At 43.8% G+C, this 18,279-nt stretch overlaps 1 protein-coding gene across 4 annotated transcripts in view; it reads left to right on the top strand.

The window, feature by feature from the left end:
* The first annotated feature begins 2,599 nt into the window (after nt 1–2,599).
* Nucleotides 2,600–18,279, top strand: part of LOC126982594 (uncharacterized) — a 31,132-nt gene continuing 15,452 nt past the window's right edge. Inside the window, exon 1 of one of the 4 annotated variants that reach the window (XM_050834772.1) lies at nt 2,600–2,874. The gene's annotated coding sequence lies outside the window, so the exon portion shown is untranslated. Of the gene's footprint in view, nt 2,880–15,179; nt 15,459–18,279 lie in introns of those variants that run through there. The other 3 variants (XM_050834771.1, XM_050834770.1, XM_050834769.1) reach the window with 3 other exon arrangements.

Genomic DNA, 18,279 nt, shown 5'->3' with positions numbered 1-18,279 from the left:
CCCTCGTTCCTTCCTTCCGTCCTTGGCTTCTGTCTGCCTCGATATTTTGTGCCATATTATTTTTAATTTGCTTTCTTCCTGCCTCAGTCTCCTCCTTATCTTCTTTTTCTTCCCCTTAAGCATGTTCTTAGATAACAAGACATCGAACAGCAGAGTTACCTTGACGTAAATGTGCAGCAAACTACGAAATAATTAAGTTCTTATATTACGATTTAGTACAGATTGCCTTAAAAGGAAGAAAAATGGGAAAAGAGAATTAACGGGTGGTTTTGAACCAGCAGCTGGAGGGGCTCGCTACGATTGGCTGACGGTTTTTTGAACATGCTTGTGATTCGCTGCAAGGCCAATGGCGTCATTAACCAATCAGCGGCCTAGCTGCCTCTAACTACAATGTAAGGGTTGCTTATTTGTTGAGCTGAAGTTAACGTCGGTCGCTAAATCAATAGTGCGTAGTTAGTTAGTGAGTTAGTGAGTATGCTTGTGAATCCCTGCCCTGAAGTGGAACTTTTTTTTTTTTTTTTTGTATTTCGTTGGGGATATACCCCAAGGGAGGAAGGCGGTGCATGCCGCGCAACCACCCAGACGGCTGGTAGAGAGATGCCCAATTCTTTCAAGGAGGAGGCCCAACAACGGGGCTGAGTCGGAAAGAGCCCACCTTTCCACTCCCATGGCACCGGACAGGTCTCGAACCCTTACGTTTCAGCACCCCGCCGGAACGCAAGGCGGAGACTCTACCACGGGACCACGGGAGCACCCCAAAGTGGAACCTTGAAACACAGGGAGGCTGCGTCATCCGGGTTACCGCAGTTTACCTTCCCCAGGTAGGAAGGTACCCTCCTCCTCATCCTTAAAGATTGATCCCCTAGTATCACTAGGGGAAACGGGCCCTTGTCCTAAGAGTGCAAAAATGCTCGCTCCCTGCGCGGGGGAGCACGGGGGATTCCGACAGACCCGACAGACCGACTCTATCGGCGATCGAAATCTAGCCGACCGAGTCGGTCTGTCGACGAGGACTGGCGTGTCTCTGGAAGGTACCCATTTATCGGCCAGCCTAGAAGGGAGGGTGAATACCTAGCTGAGTGACCTGGCATTGGACCGTATTGGCTATACAGGCAGCGCCACACGTGGCCAATCGATGAACTGTCAAAGCAGCACTTTCTATAGAATTCAAGTTATGTACTAGAGTGCGTCTGAGGCCTCCAGGATACAGGGCCTTGCACCACCACCGCTCCAAGCCAACGACCGCACACACTTTGCTCCTACCCGATTTCCTGACTCTACTATTTGACATGGAGAAAATCTGAAATCGGGTAGGAGTGAAGAGCGTGCAATCTCGGCTTGGAGCGATGGCGGCCATGCGGCATCATGGCCGTGTATCTCGGAGACAGCCTCAGACGCACTCTAGTCTATAACTTGAACTCTATGGAAAGGACAGGCTGGAGTTGAGTGGCCACATGTGGCGCTGCCTGTATAGCCAATACGGTCCATTACTCGGGCCCGTAGCCCATTGCAAGCTCAAGGGCCAGGATTCGAATCCAGGCCCGCGGGTTCGTATAGCTAGAGCATTAGCTGCACAACTTCACCAGGGAAGCGGTAGCAACAACGGATTATTCGTTTTCATTTCATTCTGTTTTGGCCTCTGAATGTAGTGCAGTGATTAACAGCTTCCGGGAAATAAAGGAAACTTCAAAATATTGGTGTCAAAAGTTTATGAGCGCTTCCCGCTGCGCCAATGTTGTCCCTTACGGCAGAATGAGCTAAAGAATTTCAATATTCCCCCTTCAATACACCTTTCTATATATTAATTGATCGGGTTATTTTTTTTCTTTGCTGGTAAGACCGAAGAGATCTACTAGAGTCCTCGGTAAGAACAAATCCCCCGTCATCGTCAGCCATAGTGCTTACCTGCAGCGTTGTGGCCCGCCGCGTGTTGGGAGCCACTTTTTCGTGCTCTGAAGGGACGCCCGCCACAGACACGCCGGCCAGTGAGTGCATCGGTAAACCACGCGTCTTGGATCATGAATTCAGTGCCTGCGTGTGTTGTTTCACGCGGGAAAAGTCTGTTGTGTCATTCAGCGGGGGTGCGGTATGGTGTGGTGTGACCCAAGGTGATGATGTGACCCCCTTTAGTGTAGTGGTGTGACCCTGTGGCGATGGTGATGTGGTATGACGCTAAGGTGACTCACTCTTAACAAGGTAGTGTGGTGTGACTCAGTGCGTTAGTGTCAAAGTAAAAAATACCAGGTGGTGTGGCTCTCCGTTTTACGTGGTAGTGTGGTGTGACTAAGGTGATGGTGTGACTCCCTGTGGCGTGGTGTTAACAATATGGCGTGGTGTTGACAGTGTGGTGTGGTGTTGACAATATGGCGTGGTGTTGACAGTGTGGCGTGGTGTTGACAGTGTGGTGTGGTGTTGACAGTGTGGCGTGGTGTTGACAATATGGCGTGGTGTTGACAGTGTGGCGTGGTGTTGACAATATGGCGTGGTGTTGACAGTGTGGCGTGGTGTTGACAATATGGCGTGGTGTTGACCGTGTGGCGTGGTGTTGACAATATGGCGTGGTGTTGACAGTGTGGTGTGGTGTTGACAGTGTGGCGTGGTGTTGACAGTGTGGTGTGGTGTTGACAATATGGCGTGGTGTTGACAGTGTGGTGTGGTGTTGACAATATGGCGTGGAGTTGACTTATATTAGTGTGGCGCGGTGAGGAGGTGTCGTATTAGTGCCATGGGGAGGAGCAGAAACGAGGGAGGGGAAGACGAAGAGGAGGTGGGGTTTGCCTGTCACCTCCCTCCCCACCCCGGATCACCACCCCCGCATCTACACATCTAGTGGCTCCACTCCCCTCGTCGTGGCTGCCTGGTGGGGAGCTGAAGGTAAGGTGAGTATCTTTGTTTTGGTGTCCGCAGAAAAATACAAAGTAGTACCTGGTAATTGTTTAGTTTTCCTCCTCCTCCTCAGATTAGCATTACCGCCTTCATATTATAGTTTAGGGACGAAATTGAACGGTGCAAATAGTCTGGGGCTTGTAAACTCAGTAACGCAACCTAATGATGGTAATCTACAGCTACTAACTCCAGGAAAGATCCTAGATTTACATATCAACTTGATTTCATAGAGAAAAATTCAAACTAGAAATAAAATTGCCACCAGACCAAATAACAAAAAATGAAGAACAGGTCAGTCTTCATCATGATAATCAGTATGCATACCTATACCAAGAGAAGCAATCCTTCCAACATATCAGGTCTTGCAATAAATATATATACTGGGTAGTTTGTTATGGGAAAATTATGTGAGACTTTGATCGTATTCTCATTCTGTTTATGCTGATGCACAAGCTAATATATCAGTCAATTACAATCTATTTATGTGCAACTGCCCAGTTTATCCCAACCACAGTGGTGGTCCACTCTAAAGAATTTTCTCTCTGGAATTGATGTATTACCCCTTTGAGTGGATGATAGAACAGTGACTATCGAGCCATCTGTTGAGGCTGAAGTTTTGACATCTGTTTCGTAAAAAGTACAGTGATTAGGAATTGGATCTCCCTTCCACATGTTATCCTAATCTAGAATTTTCTTATATTTTCTTTCAGTTCTCAGAGGTTAATTTTATATATATATATATATATATATATATATATATATATATATATATATATATATATATATATATATATATATATATATATATATATATATATATATATATATATATATATATATATATATATATATATTATTATTATTATTATTATTAAAGTCATTTGGATGCATTTGGTGGTACTGATCCAAATGAAATTTATCCTCTTTTTTCTGGAAACATTATCTAAGTAACTGGGTCCTAAACTTGCCAAAACTTTCAAGTTTTCTTGTGTCAGGCAGTTTTCCATTGTTTTATAGATCTGCCAATGTGTCTCCAGTTCCTATGGGAGCTTCTACAGATTCCTTTGGAACACAGACCATTTTTTTTTTTATGTCTGGCCTAAGGCGCTGATGGACTTTCTTGATTGGGCCTGCTGGCTGGCTGCAGCCTATTAGTGGCAGGTGTTAGTGGCAGGCAAGTGTTTATAGTGGTGCCATCTTGCTTGGCATATGCAGCCCCCCAGAACTTATCTTCGCTTCACTCCAAAGATTTTTGCTAAAGTCTGTGTTGATAGGCTAGGTGGTCTTCAGGACAACATGTGGGTAGTCTTAGGCCACTCAACCATGACTGAAAATTGTCTGCTTGTAGTGGGTTCTCCAGGACATTGCACCCACATGCTGAGCACTCATCCACTGCCTCCCCAATTTTTTCAAAGTTTATGAAAAGTTATTATTAAGAGGACTTAATGTTTCTTAATTAAACAATCTTTTTACTTCCATGCAATTTGGTTTCAGAAAAGGTCATTGCACTACTAGATACCTAATTGTTGTGAAACTTTGATCTGCAGTCCTCTTTGGATGTTTGCACTGATTTCAGTTCTACCTTTGACTTATTAACTCATAAAGCTATATTAAATTAGAATTGATAAGCATTAATGGTGCAACTATTAATACTATATTAAAAAAAACTGAAAGCAGCATGTTTCATTTGATGGTAGTTCTAGTAATTTTAAGCCAGTTTTATCTGCAGTTCTGCAGGGTAGTGCCCTGAGTCTTTTTTAATCTTGTATACTCCTGATGTTTAGTAAAATTTGGAAAATAATTTGATTGCATATTCTGATAATTGTACTGTATCTTGTACCCAAGGTATGCTTCAATTAATTTTCCAAGTGTTTGTTTTGCTGTGGCTGATCCTCTGAATATGTAGTAATCTTTTTAACATACCGGTACAGTTATGATGTCCTGAATGGGGAATGAAGATAAATCCAAGCAAGACCCAATCTGTGATTGTATGTACCCTAGATTAAGGACTCACATTCCTCCTCATCTACCATTGTTTTGCTCTGGGTCTCCTTTGAAGGTCTCTTGCTAAAGCTTTTAAACTCTTACGTGTATTAATTGATGATAAGCTTACCTTTGAGAAGCATCTCCAATATATGGCTTCCTCTATTGAACAAAAACTGGACTTTTCTGTAAGTGCTCCAGGGCACTTGGTAATGATGATACTGTTTTAAAATTCTTTAACACATTCATCTTACTATGTTTTGAGTTTTGTATACCGGTACCTACATGGCTTTCTTCTGCTGAGTGTCATTTAAGGCTATTAGACTGACTTCTGAATTGTATATGTTTCATTCTCCCAGATTTAACAATCAGTTTGGAGAAACAGTAAAGTTAGAGATTGTCTCCCATACAAGATCTTCCATCATCCCATGCAGTTGATCGAGGCTACTTTCTCATTTTGCCTGCAATAGACCTACAAGGCATATATGTATACCTTAGCTCAAGATGACCATGCATTTTATAATATCAGTTTCAGAACTAATCACTTTGCTAGATGTTTTTGTTTCATATTTTTGTAAATTATTGAATGATCTTCCAAATGAAGTTGTTCATTGAGCTTTTGAATTTGCTTTTAAATTAATGTTTTTTATACATGCTTTAGTGCTTATCTGCCTGTCTCCATGGCCCATAATCAGGTAGTGTGCCTGAGTGTCGACTCACCCTTGTTATATATTTTACATTTATTTTTTTGAACTTGTACGATATATGTTATTTTAGTGTTTTTAAAATTTTTATATCCATTGTAAATTCAAGTCCTAATTTTGTGTTTGATCTGGGTCATCTCTTTTGCTACTTTTGCTCTTCTGCAGTGCCTTTGGGTGTTTTGTGGGGCTGCTGCACATGACCTTCACCCTGCTGGGGAGCTTGAGTGGTTTGTCTAATAATAATAATGATTATATCATCTAGGTTTTGGGATAGATGTAAGTATTTCCTTTTTTGGTTACTGAATTTTTTTTTCTATTTTTTACAAGAAAATAAAAAAAGTACCTACTACATAAAATCTAATTAGCTTTAGCTTAAGCTTTAGACGGGGAAGGTCATGCCTTACCGATGTATTGCAGTCGCTGAATGACTGGACAAACAATCACAGCATAAACCACCTATTTGACATAATATATTTTGACTTTGCAAAGGCCTTTGATACGGTCTCTTCACTGATAACCTGCAGGGGTGATCCACAGGTATTTTTAGGTACCGGTATTTTTTTCTAGGGGGGAGGCAGAGCCATTATGTCGGTACAGGAGGCTAGTGTGACGCAGTGTGGCCACAATTTACTTTCTCCTAGTTTCCCCAGGTACCCATGCATTTATCAACCAACTCGAAAGAGTGGATAAACTGGGTGGACTGGGCTCAGACTGTCCCTGATAAAAAGCGGGTCCGCGGGTTTGTAGCTAGGCATGCTAACCACTACACCACGGAGGCGATCATAGTAGTGAAGGGTATGGCATTGTTTGTTGTTTTCTTTGCAACTAAGAAGACTGGATTAAAAACAAAACAAAAACGAGGAAGGGGTTGAATTGATGTTATTCTGTATTATGTGTGTTGACCTTTCCTAGTGTTGCTGCAAGGTTTGAGTTGCCTGTGGGTGAGGCGGTATCTCCCTCACAAGCCTATCATCAGCATAGCCTGCATGTGGGGCTCTTATCCGGGAACACGACTTCTGAGATAATTCGTCGTCTTCGTCAGTAAGCTCATTCAAAAAAATGCCCTTGAACTTCTCTTGCGATACACTCGGCGTGTGTGGGTTGAAGAAGGAAAAATAAGTGTTTGCGTAGAACATTCTTGTCCAGCCGGGAAACTTTCTTGCTCCGAACATATATAATTTTATTTTTGTCATTTTCATATTATCTTATTTTTGGTATGTATTTGTTTGTTTGTTGGTGTGTGTGTGTGTGTGTGTGTGTGTGTGTGTGTGTGTGTGTGTGTGTGTGTGTGTGTGTGTGTGTGTGTTCGCTGGTGCAAAAGAAAAGATGTTGAATGCTATTGTTTTCTGGGTTGGGTGTTAAAATCTTAGTCTGCGTGGCAACTGATAGGCGTACACGGCTCAACAAATGACACGCGTGGTAGGCAGAGAGAGAGAGAGAGAGGATAAGTGCATTAGGGTGAATTATTCTATTAGTGTCCATACGTAGACTAGTTATATCCAGCTACTATAAAAAAGAAACTCGTTATTGCAGTTTTACATTTTTTTTTTGTATACTATGCCATAAGTTTCTGTTAACTAATTACTTCATTTAAACATGTCTTCATTCACTCATAAGGCAAGATGTTCGTAGACTTTTGAAAGCTTTTCGTGACTTTTTTTCTTTCTTGCGACGGAATGAGAGGCACGCACACGGAACCCACCACCCAGAGGCATGGCCAGAGGGTGACGAGGTGGGAGAAGGGCAGGGAAACGGGATCCTGCACACACACACACACACACACACACACACACACCCACACACACACACACACACACACACACACACACACACACACACACACACACACACAGTCCTTTCTTTCATTAGCCCATGTCGAGAAACAGCCGCTAGGATATTTTCTTTTCTTTTTTTCTCTGTCAACATGTTTGTGCAGTCTCCTCCTCCACTGCCTTCGTTAGAGTTGAAATTATTGTTTCCTTTTATTTAGTGTGAGGAGGAACGTCAGGAACATGGTTTGGCTCCATTACATTTTTTTTTTTTTTTTTTTTTTTACGTCGTTGCCTGTTGCGCCGGTAGGCATCTTCCTGGTGGGGCCTGATGGTCGGCCCAAGGTTTCTTCCAGGTGGGGCCTGATGGTCGGCCCAGCCAAACATACATATTTTTTTCTGTTTATTCCCGTCCCTTGTCCTTTCCATGAGGTAAATGCCGTGTTTGAGGTATTTATTTGTTTTATTTATGTGATTATTCATCCATTTATTTATGCATTTTAACTCGCGTTCCTATTTTCATGAGATGGCTGCTGTTTGACATCGCTTCAATATACGATCCAAAGTAGAGTTAAGGTAAAATGGCTGCTGGAAATTGTAGCTGTGTATGGCTCAAAAAAGATGAATTAGTGAAAAAAAAAGATATATATTGGCATGGATTTGGGAGTCGAGAAAGAGAGAGAGAGAGAGCGAAAAAATATTATTCTAAGCCCGTGTTTTCGTTTATCTTGGGCTTGGTTAGGTCTATTGGGCGTCTCGGCACTGTGTTGTCGGTATGTTGATGAACTTACTTTATATGGGAATCTAGTTTTGCTATGATATGTCTGCGTTGTCGCCTGTGTTGAATGAGGCGTCGTGGGTGTTGCTGGAGAGGTGACTACCAGGCTGTGTTGTGTTATGTTGTGTTGTGTTGAGTTATGTTGTGTTGTGCTGAGCAAGGCTGCGCTGGGCAAGGCTTGGACGGGTAAGGCTGGGCTGGGCAAGGCTCGTGGTAGTGGTGGCCTAGATAGTAAGATGAGGAGTGAGTTGGTTATTCAAGGTGTGTTATTACAGCCCATCTCGTGTGTGTGTGTGTGTGTGTGTGTGTGTGTGTGTGTGTTGTGTGTTTAGGGTGTTGTATGAAAGCAACATTCAAATCTCGGTGAGCGATACCCAAGGTTAAGAGTGAGTGATGCGATGCTGCTCTGCTATGAGAGATGAATCTTAACCACATTTTCTTTCTGCATTTTCTCCCCTTCCACCCTCTCCTTTTTTACTCTTTTCTTCTCATTGTTGTTCTCTTTTATGCATCTAATTTCATCATCATTATTACCATTATCAACCATTACCATTATCTTATTTTCTCTTTCTTTTTCTCTTTTTTTATTTTCGTTCCCTCCACCACCACCACCACCACTGCTCCTCCTCCTCCTCCTCCTCATCATCATCATCATATATTTTCCTTTTCTTCTCCAATTCCTTTTCTCCCATTTCCAACTCTTCTCTGTGTTGGCTTTCTTTTTATTTCATCCCATTCCACCTCTACTATTTTGTTATCCTCCTCCTCCTCCTCCTCCTCCTCCTCCTATTATTTTCTTTTGCTGTTGAATTTACTTAACTTGAGCGAATAAGAATTGCAAAATACACCCACCTTACAATGCTGCTCCGTGCACTCCTCCCATTCTCTTTTCCTCTTCACTTTCCTGCGCCTTTATCTTATCTTTCTTTGTACCTTTATCTTCATTTTCTTGTGTCATAACCTTCACTCTCTTTCGCCATCACCATCGATCTTTTGCCTTATTATCCTTTCGCCATCATCATCATTTACGTGTTCCTTTCTCTTTATATTTCCTTGCACCATTATCCTTCTTGTACCATTATCTTCACATTCTTACGTCATCATCTTTTTCGTGGGACATTATCTATCTTATCGCTCCATTATCTTAACTTCTCAGCTCCTTTTTCTTCATTTTCCTGCTCCATTCTTTTTTTCATGTGCTTTTGACTCACTCGTCTCCCTTTTCTCTCGTCATCGTCTTCTCATCTGCTCCTCTCTCTCTCTCTCTCTCTCTCTCTCTCTCTCTCTCTCTCTCTCTCTCTCTCTCTCTCTCTCTCTCTCTCTCTCTCTCTCTCTCTCTCTCTCTCTCTCTCTCTCTCTCTCCGTAATGCATCCTACATTCTCGTCCTATTATCATGCACTTCGCAGCCTTCTCTCTCTCTCTCTCACTCTTGGCCTCTCTTCCACTCCCCTTTTTTATCGTTTTTCTTCTTGTTCCCTCTGCTCTCAATTCATCTCTTGGTCCCCATGAGTCATCTTCCTAATAGGCTGTCTTCCTTATTCTCATGCACGTCGCAGTCTCCTCCCTCTTATTACCTCATTTTCTTCTCCCCTTCCTTGACCTTCACCCATGCCTTCACCCTCACATGCAACACCTCCCACCCCCCACTTCCTTCTATTACCTGCAGCACCTTCGTTTTTGTTCGCCCTCTCATCCTCTTAGTTCTCAGGATCCGCCGCGCGTAGTCCAGGGCTCGGTCTAAGAGTGCATATTGTTCAGCTGTGGTCCAGATCGTGTGTGCGTGTGTGTGCAGCCTCTTCCTTACATGCAGTCTCCTCGTGTTTGTATGTATCCGTCCTTGTGTGTTCCTGATTTCCTTTTCTTACTCATTTTCTTTTCTATATTTTTTCATCTTCATCGTCATCATCGTTTTTTTTTTAAATTTTCTTCTTTTTCTTCTTCTATTTCTTCTTCTTGTTCTTCGTCTTCCTTTTCTTCTTCTTCTTCTTCTTCTTCTTCTTCCTCTTCATCTTCTAGTTCTTGTTCTTCTTGTTCTTGTTCTTGTTCTTCTTTGCTTTTTCTCTTTTTTCTCCTTTTTCTTCTCTTTCTTTTCCTACTTCTTCGTCTTCTTCTTCCTCCTCTTCCTCCTTCTTCTTCTTCCTTCATTTTTTCCTCCTATGGCACACATGAATAGGTTAACACGAGTAAACCTATCCTCCAAGAGGCTTTAATAGGCTCCCCACAGCAGGTATCATCAGAACACCTGTCAGCCATCGTCCGTTAACTCCATCCATAAATTCATCTCATCCGAAACTCAAGCGTGTTCGCACTAACCACTTCTCCGTTGAGTTTGTTTTGTCTACTCTTTTCATCCATATTTCTTTTTGTGTTCTATATTTTTTTTTTCATGGCGTTTCATGGTTGGGTTAATTTTTGTGGTTGATATTTTTTTTTCCGATTTCACGTGGATTTTTTTATTATTATAGCTACGGTCCATTTCGTTTCTCCCCCTCCCCCTCGACTACCCCCCCCCCCCTCTCTCTCTCTCTCTCTCTCTCTCTCTCTCTCTCTCTCTCTCTCTCTCTCTCTCTCTCTCTCTCTCTCTCTCTCTCTCTCTCTCTCTCTCTCTCTCTCTCTCTCTCTCTCTCTCTCTCTCTCTCTCTGAGTCACCTATCATTTCACACCTGTGCCTCTAGTTAATAACCCAACCAGGTATTCGCCGGCGACAGATTTAGGCTCGTGACACTTGCGCTCTGCTTCAATGCTCAACACTTTCGCCTTGGCCATTAATAAAGCACGTATTGGAGGTGACATGTTTACAGCTGTTAGAGGTCACAGTATATAAGGTCTGTAATGTTAGTTTGCCTCGCCCCAGATACCCTTAGGCGCTCATTAGTCAAACATCTAACAAGGGAAGGTATACGCAGTTGCACGGGTGACCTGTAGCGCCGTTTGCATCTCCTAGTTGCAATAATGTTATTTCCTGGTCATGTAAAAATAGTCTCATCCTTTTCGCCATGATCTTTTCTTTATCGCTGAGACTATATGAATCATTCTCCATTATCAACATTATTGCAGATAATATATGTATATCATTCTGTAATATTATAGCTATTAATGTTAATGAGTTATGATGATACGCGCGCCAATAACTGTAATTCGCTACAATTTTCGATAATATTATGGCTATTCATATTTATAGATTGCTCAATTATACGCTTGCCGATAGCTGCAATTCGCTACAATTCTGTAATATTATAATTGTTCACATGTACGGATTACTCATGATTCCCTCTACGCATGTCAGTAGCTATTATTCGCTATCAAGACTCGACCTTCGGAGAGGGGAGGAAGAGAGGAATGGGATGAACCGGATTTGAGAGGATTGAATCTGGGTGGAGCGTGGTGGAAGGAAGGGTCGTGGAGAGGGGTGGAGCTGAGGAAAGGGAGTGAGGTGGAGCGAAAGGCAGTGGAGTTGAGTAATGCACCCATGTGGAGAAATGTACTCGGAAATGGGGGCCCAGGGAGAAGAGTTTCCTGGCACTGTATTTGCTTTGCGACGCTTTCTTGAATTTTAACGAGCCAGGTCGTGCCCCACCAGGATGACTTAATGGGAAATACCTGTTTGGTCTTCTTCCCACTTGCGGAGCTTCAGAGAAAGAGAAAGTAAGGACGTCATTCACCGTTTTCTATTTATATAATTTGTTTGGTGTTACGCCATAGTGAACTTTTATCTTTTTTTGCCCTTGAGCTGTTTCCTTTGGTGTTAAAAAAGATAAGGATACGCACATTATAATTTACCGCATTTATGTATTCTTGTGCTCAGAAATCTGGGAATAATCTTGATCCTTTGTCAGTCGGCGTCTTCCTCGGCCATGTTTATCTGTACGTAGTAGTGTGTTGCTTGGATTTTTCATTACTGTTGTTTCGTCCTTGGTCTATCTTTACTTTAGATAAATAACAGTCTCCTTTACCGTTAAAAAAAGTCAATACGCGCACGAAGGTTGTTTTGTTATTATGCATATTTGAAGCATAAGATCGAAAACCGAAAAAAAGGCTATCATACATTATTACTTCAGTGTTAAGAGTAAGACGCAGTATTTTATGTAACACTATCTTTATTAATATGGGTGCAAATGGAATTCAGTATCGAGGTTGAATTATTATTATTAAGGATACAGCTCAAGGGCAATAAACAAAGAAAAAAAGCCCGCTTGTTCGCTGTTCCTGCAAATCGAACAGGAAACGCCAAAAGAAAGGTCAGTTTCGGATGTAGAGGCTTTGATATTCCCGTGTTGAAAGAATAAACCATCACTGAGCGTTAGGGTGGCCCGGTGTGGGTGTGGTGTGTGGATAGATCTTGGTGTGTGGGCTGTGTTCCCCCCCGCTTAGGATGCCTCACGCACCTGTATGTCCGGCCATGATGCTGGGCAGTAATAAGGCGCGCCAGGTGTCCACGATGTTAGGTACCTATAGGCATTGAACGTTCCATGTGTTTATACTTATTTATTCGTTTATCGATGTATGTATTTATTCATTTTGCTGGTGGTGTTGGGTATTAATAACGAGTGCCAGGTGCTTATTTATATATCCTATTACATGGTTGTGTTTGACAGTGATAAGGCATTCAATTTTTTAATTTCTTTTAAACAGTTTTTCGAACTCATATCCTTAAGTGTTTCTCTTACCTAATGTTCCTGAGTGTTGGAAATATTTATAACCAAAGTTTTATACTCACCTTGACTCTGAGCCAAGATATGCTAATGAGGTAGTTACAGGAACAGGTGCTGGGTAATCATCCTGCCGAACTGAGGGAGTAGTTCTTGGAACCTTACAGGGGGAAAAAAAAATACCGAGGGTGTTTTCCCGCGTCATCGTTCCTTGACTCAGCTTGAAGTGCAAGGTTTTCACGCTGCTGTGGGTAACATGAAATTCTGGGACCCTGGGAACTAATATGCCAAGGACGTTTTCCCCTTGAGTACTGATGCTCAACTCAGGGCGATAAACTAAGTGTTACTCTCTTCCTTCACTCCTCTGCCTGGTATTTCACGATTCATTCATCCAAAGTATCTTCACTCCGCTGCTGCTGGCTATATAATTTGTACCGAGCAACAAATAGCCACATTCCACGCTGACAAAACTATACAAGACAGGATCAGTTCAGTGTCCTCATTTACCTGTGTGTTAATCCTATACTTCACATTACCTTCACTTTTAATGTTACCCATTTTATCGTTAAGGGGAGGGAGGGGGGGGATAACTCGTGCTTAACCGTGCCCATAATGTTAAGGGATACAGGGATTTACGGCATGGTATGGATGAGGTGTTGTTATCACACACACACACACACACACACACACACACACACACACACACACACACACACAGTTAACTTCGCATACTCGAATATTCATGTGTTTAATAATTCATTTAAGACTGTGTACAAAGGAGTCGTTTAATTAAGTGAAAGATGAGAAGGAGGAGGAAGAAATCGTGAGGTGACAGAGGTAGAGGGAGAAGACGAGGGAAGGGAAGGGAGTGATGGAGTGAGAGAATGGGCAAGCAGGGGTGAAGGGAGGGAATGCATAAGTAAATAGAAGGGTGAGAGGGAAGGAAGGAGGGAGGATATGAGAGTGAGAAGAATGTAAGATCTGTCATTGGGCATATCTCTATCTGCTGTCTGGTGGTTAATGACATGGATAGAAGATGCAGAAGAAGAATAGAACATGCAGTGAAGGATGACTCAACAAAGTTAGTCACGGTGGTCTGGTTTGGGTTATGTGGATGTGAGGACTGTGGATGATGACTCGAGTCTTGTGGAGGAAGAGCGTGTGGTGGATGAGGGAACGGTAGTGGAGGATGAAGGGACAGTGGAAGACGATTTAAGTGTGATGGATGAGGAGGCTGCAGACGATGATGACGAGCCGGATGAAGGGATTGTAGTGGATGAAAGGGCAGGGATCGATGAGGAGGCTGCAGACATCGATGACAAGGTGGATGAGGGGGGTGTAGAGGATGAAGAGACAGTAGTATTAGAGGAAACAAGTGTAGTGGGCGAGGACTCAGTACTAGTCGACGATAGTGTTGTACCTGACGAAGGGGTGGGCGCACGGTACACCTTGCCTTGGTATTTTCCTCCGAAGGTACGATTCACCACCTTACGCACCCATCGCACCTGCCTCCCGCACATCCCCATCACCACGTCCCTCCCTCTCCTGGCCAGGGCACTCACGCACCTCCTTCCACCCTCCACCACCTCCCTCACCACATACACACACCTGGAGGGGCTGACGGAGGCACGGGAGGGGGTAGAAGTGTGCGGCGGGGTGTGAGGGGGCGGGGAAGGCACGGGGAGTGGGGTGCTTGGGGAAGGGACCAGTTTGGGGGGAAGGGGAAGATCGGCAACTGAAAGAAGGCGTTTTTTCATCCCTTCAGGTCGTCCACATACAGGGCAGGTGTCCACGGTCAAGTGTGCTGGTGGGGAGGCTGAGGTGCTGGGCGGTGGTGGTGGTGGTGAGGGAGGCCAGTTCGGGGGTGGTGTAGGGAGGCCGCCTCGTCTGTACCGCCTGAACCGTCTGTACTGCCGGTAACGCAACGCCCAACACCGCAGCCATCCACGCCTCTTCTCTTCCTCTTCCTCCGCCTCCTCCTCCTCCATTTCCACCCCCCCGAGTTGCGTAGACGGCGGCGTGGAAGAAGTGGTGTGTGTGGATGACATGCTCCGAGGATGATTTATTTGTTTATTTATTTACTACTACTACTACTACTACTACTACTACTACTACTACTACTACTACTACTACTACTACTACCACTTCCGCCACCACCACCACCACCACCCACCACCACCAGTATGACGTCCAAACCTTTAATCACTAACAAAAACAGCACACACACAAGGAAGAACGGAAGCAAGCAGTGACGTAGGAACACTGGTTAGGACAGGAATAGGCCGGGGTCGAACTTGGGGAGAGTTGTGTAAGAAGATCGGAATGTAGGAAAGAGGGAGAAGAGACGGAGATGTATGTAGACGTGAGCACCGAGATGAGAGGTTAATGAGAGGAGGTGGAGGAGGAGGAGCTTGCAGGAGGCTGTCTAGTGGAGGGAAGGAGAGAGCGGGGGAGGGAAGGGGGAGGGGTAAGAAAGAGTATGGGCCAATCCGCGTCAGTCAGTTGTACTTGCCACCAACACACGGAACGGACAGACAAGACACCACACCACGACCACCACCAGTACCGTCTCCACCACCACCACCACCACTACGTACCCCTCCACCGCTCTCTCCACCGTCACAGTCTCCACCACCGCTGTACATCTGACCTCACCTCACCTCCACGTCCACGCTTCTCCCGTTCTTGGCAAGTGGCTTACTTGTTATCTATACACCTCATCTCACCTTTCCTCACCTCACTTCATCTCACCTCCATTACCTTCATTGCTCCTCGCGCTCTCCTGTTATCCCTGCCCTCAGTTGCGTCTCGTATAGTGTGTGGCAAGTGGGCATACCTGAGTGTCCCCTGCACTTCGTTACCTGCGCCTCACCTTAACCTCACCTCAGTACCTGTATCGTCTCCTTCCAGCTTGGCATTTACCTCGCCTCTCTCTGATCTACCTGAGTGTCCCCTCTTATTCGTTAGGTTATCCTTACCTTATTACCTCACCTCAGTACCTGTATCGCCTCCTCCCAGCCTGACTTTTAACTCGCCTCGCTCAAAGTTGATCTACCTGAAAGTCCCCTTCCCTCGTAATTGATACCTGTGCCTTGCCTCCCCTCACTCTTAACTGTTCTCCTGTTAGTTACTTGCGCCTCACCTTACCTCACCTCAGTACCTGTATCGCCTTCCCCCAGACTGGCTTTTAACTCGCCTCGCTCAAAGCTGGTCTACCTGAAAGTCCCCTTCCCTCGTAATTGATACCTGTGCCTTGCCTCCTTTCACTCTTACCTGTTCTCCTATTAGTTACCTGCGCTTCACCTTACCTCACCTCAGTACCTCTATCGCCTCCTCCCAGACTGGCTTTTAACTCGCCTCACAAGCAGTTGACCTACCTGAAAGTCCCCTTCCTCATAATTGATATCTGTGACTTACTTCCCCTCACTCTTACATGATTGAGCGCTGCCTCTGCCTGCACCTGTAACCTCACCCCCGTCACTTTTATGGGCCTAACAGGTGTTCTGAACCGGTTTGTGCGTAAGCAAGTTATACAAGGCAGAACGAGAGCAAGTGTCGTTGGTGTTATTGATGAAGTTACGGTGAATGACTTTGTTTGTTGGTCGTTCGTGTGTGTGTGATGAAAAGCAAAAGCTGTGTTATGTGTTAAACGTTTGCCTGAATTAAGTTTTGAGGTGTGCTGGTGTGTGCATAATTCACATATACAGTCATAGGGGCCGAAAAAAACCCTGCTGCCACATTATAGTAACTGCAAACCTCTACAGCCTGACTGCTTCCTGACTGTTCGTGTGTTTTTGTGTGAGGGGAAGACCTGATTTTGGTTGTATGTTGCTGTTGCTGCTGCTGCTGTGTGTGTGTGTGTGTGTGTGTGAGAGAGAGAGAGAGAGAGAGAGAGAGAGAGAGAGAGAGAGCAGTTGGGGAGGGGGGTAGACAACTCAGTTCTATTTGCCATTGTTTTTGGAGCGGTGACGCCAGGGGCAAATACCTGCTCCATCACGAATTCGTTGCCTTGACGGCGACTGCGCATGTGGGGCTGTGTGTCAGGTGTGAAGGGGCACGACAGTCTTGCTCCTCCGAGAAGAGACCAAAAATTATGTTGCTATTGGAGTCATTCTGTGAGGAGTTCAAACGTCCTGTCAGTACATATGATTTCTCTTGGAACTATATGGTTGGTGTGAGGTAAAAATAGTCCGAGTAAGGATTTTAACTGTCGCGTGCTCAGTGGGCCACAAGTACGCTCTCTGTCTTGATATTCTTCACTCCTGGGTTCCTCAATCTTATCTCATCTGTTTTTTGGCGCACTGGGGGACCTCGTGTTGGATTTTAGCTTTTATTTCATTGTTTAATTTCAGTTTTCCTGAAAACATATTAGTGAAAATAAATTATTTACTAAATATAATACGATATAAATTCGGTGCTGCTGTCAGAATCATATCAAAACCGGGCTTGGACTGTGCGACAAATGGAAATGTTGAGGTTATTTGTTTAGTATTTATTTTCGTTGAGAGTTTAAATCTTGCAGCATATGCATTAACAGAATACGAGCAGTCATACAATCATACCTGTCTACAAATTGTTTCTTGAGTGTTTATTAAATATTAAAAATTATCGTCCCACCACTCAAAAAACTAATTTTCTAGGATGATGCTCAGTGTCACCTTAATATACCGCTGGCCCGGCAGAAACCGTCACGTCCGAAGCCCACGGGTTAATATTTCAAGTACAGACTCAGAGAAGCTTTGTAAACAGACTGCACCAACAGTCCGTAAAAGGGACACTGTGAACATCACTAGAAAACTAGTTTTTGAGGTAGGGTGGGGTCATGATTTTGAATATTTGAAATACAGGCTCAGCGACGCTTTGTAAACAGGCACGAGTGTTTACTTAAAAATCTTGACCCCCACCTCACCCCAGAAACTGCTATCTTAGAGAGAGAGAGAGAGAGAGCCCAAACACACACACACACACACACACACACACACACACACACACACACACACACACACACACACACACACACACACACCTGGAGGTTTTGCGGTGCAGGTGTGTCTTGGTTAAGGTCAGTGGGTTGCCCGGAAAGGTGCTGATTCATACCTGCTGTTGGTTTTATTATTATTATTATTATTATTATTATTATTATTTTTATTATTATTATTATTATTATTATTATTATTATTATTATTATTATTATTATTATTATTATTATTATCATCGTCATCATCAGTACTATTGTTATTATTATTTTCTTTTTTGTTACTATACTCAACGTCACTATTACCACTTCTACTATTATTAGCACTATTTCCACTACTACTACTACTACTACTACTACTATTTTTTTTTACAACAAAGGAGGCAGCTCAAGGGCACACAAAAAAAACAATAATAAAAAAAAGCCCGCTAATCGCTACTAGTACTACTACTACTACTACCACTACCACTACCACTACTACTACTACTACTACTACTACTACTACTACTACCATCTCCACAACCACCACTACGT

The sequence above is a fragment of the Eriocheir sinensis genome, chromosome 51 (genome assembly GCF_024679095.1).
Source record: "Eriocheir sinensis breed Jianghai 21 chromosome 51, ASM2467909v1, whole genome shotgun sequence".
Lineage (NCBI taxonomy): Eukaryota > Metazoa > Arthropoda > Malacostraca > Decapoda > Varunidae > Eriocheir > Eriocheir sinensis.
Note: the sequence above shows the minus strand (reverse complement) of the source record. Positions and strands in the feature narration are given on the sequence as shown.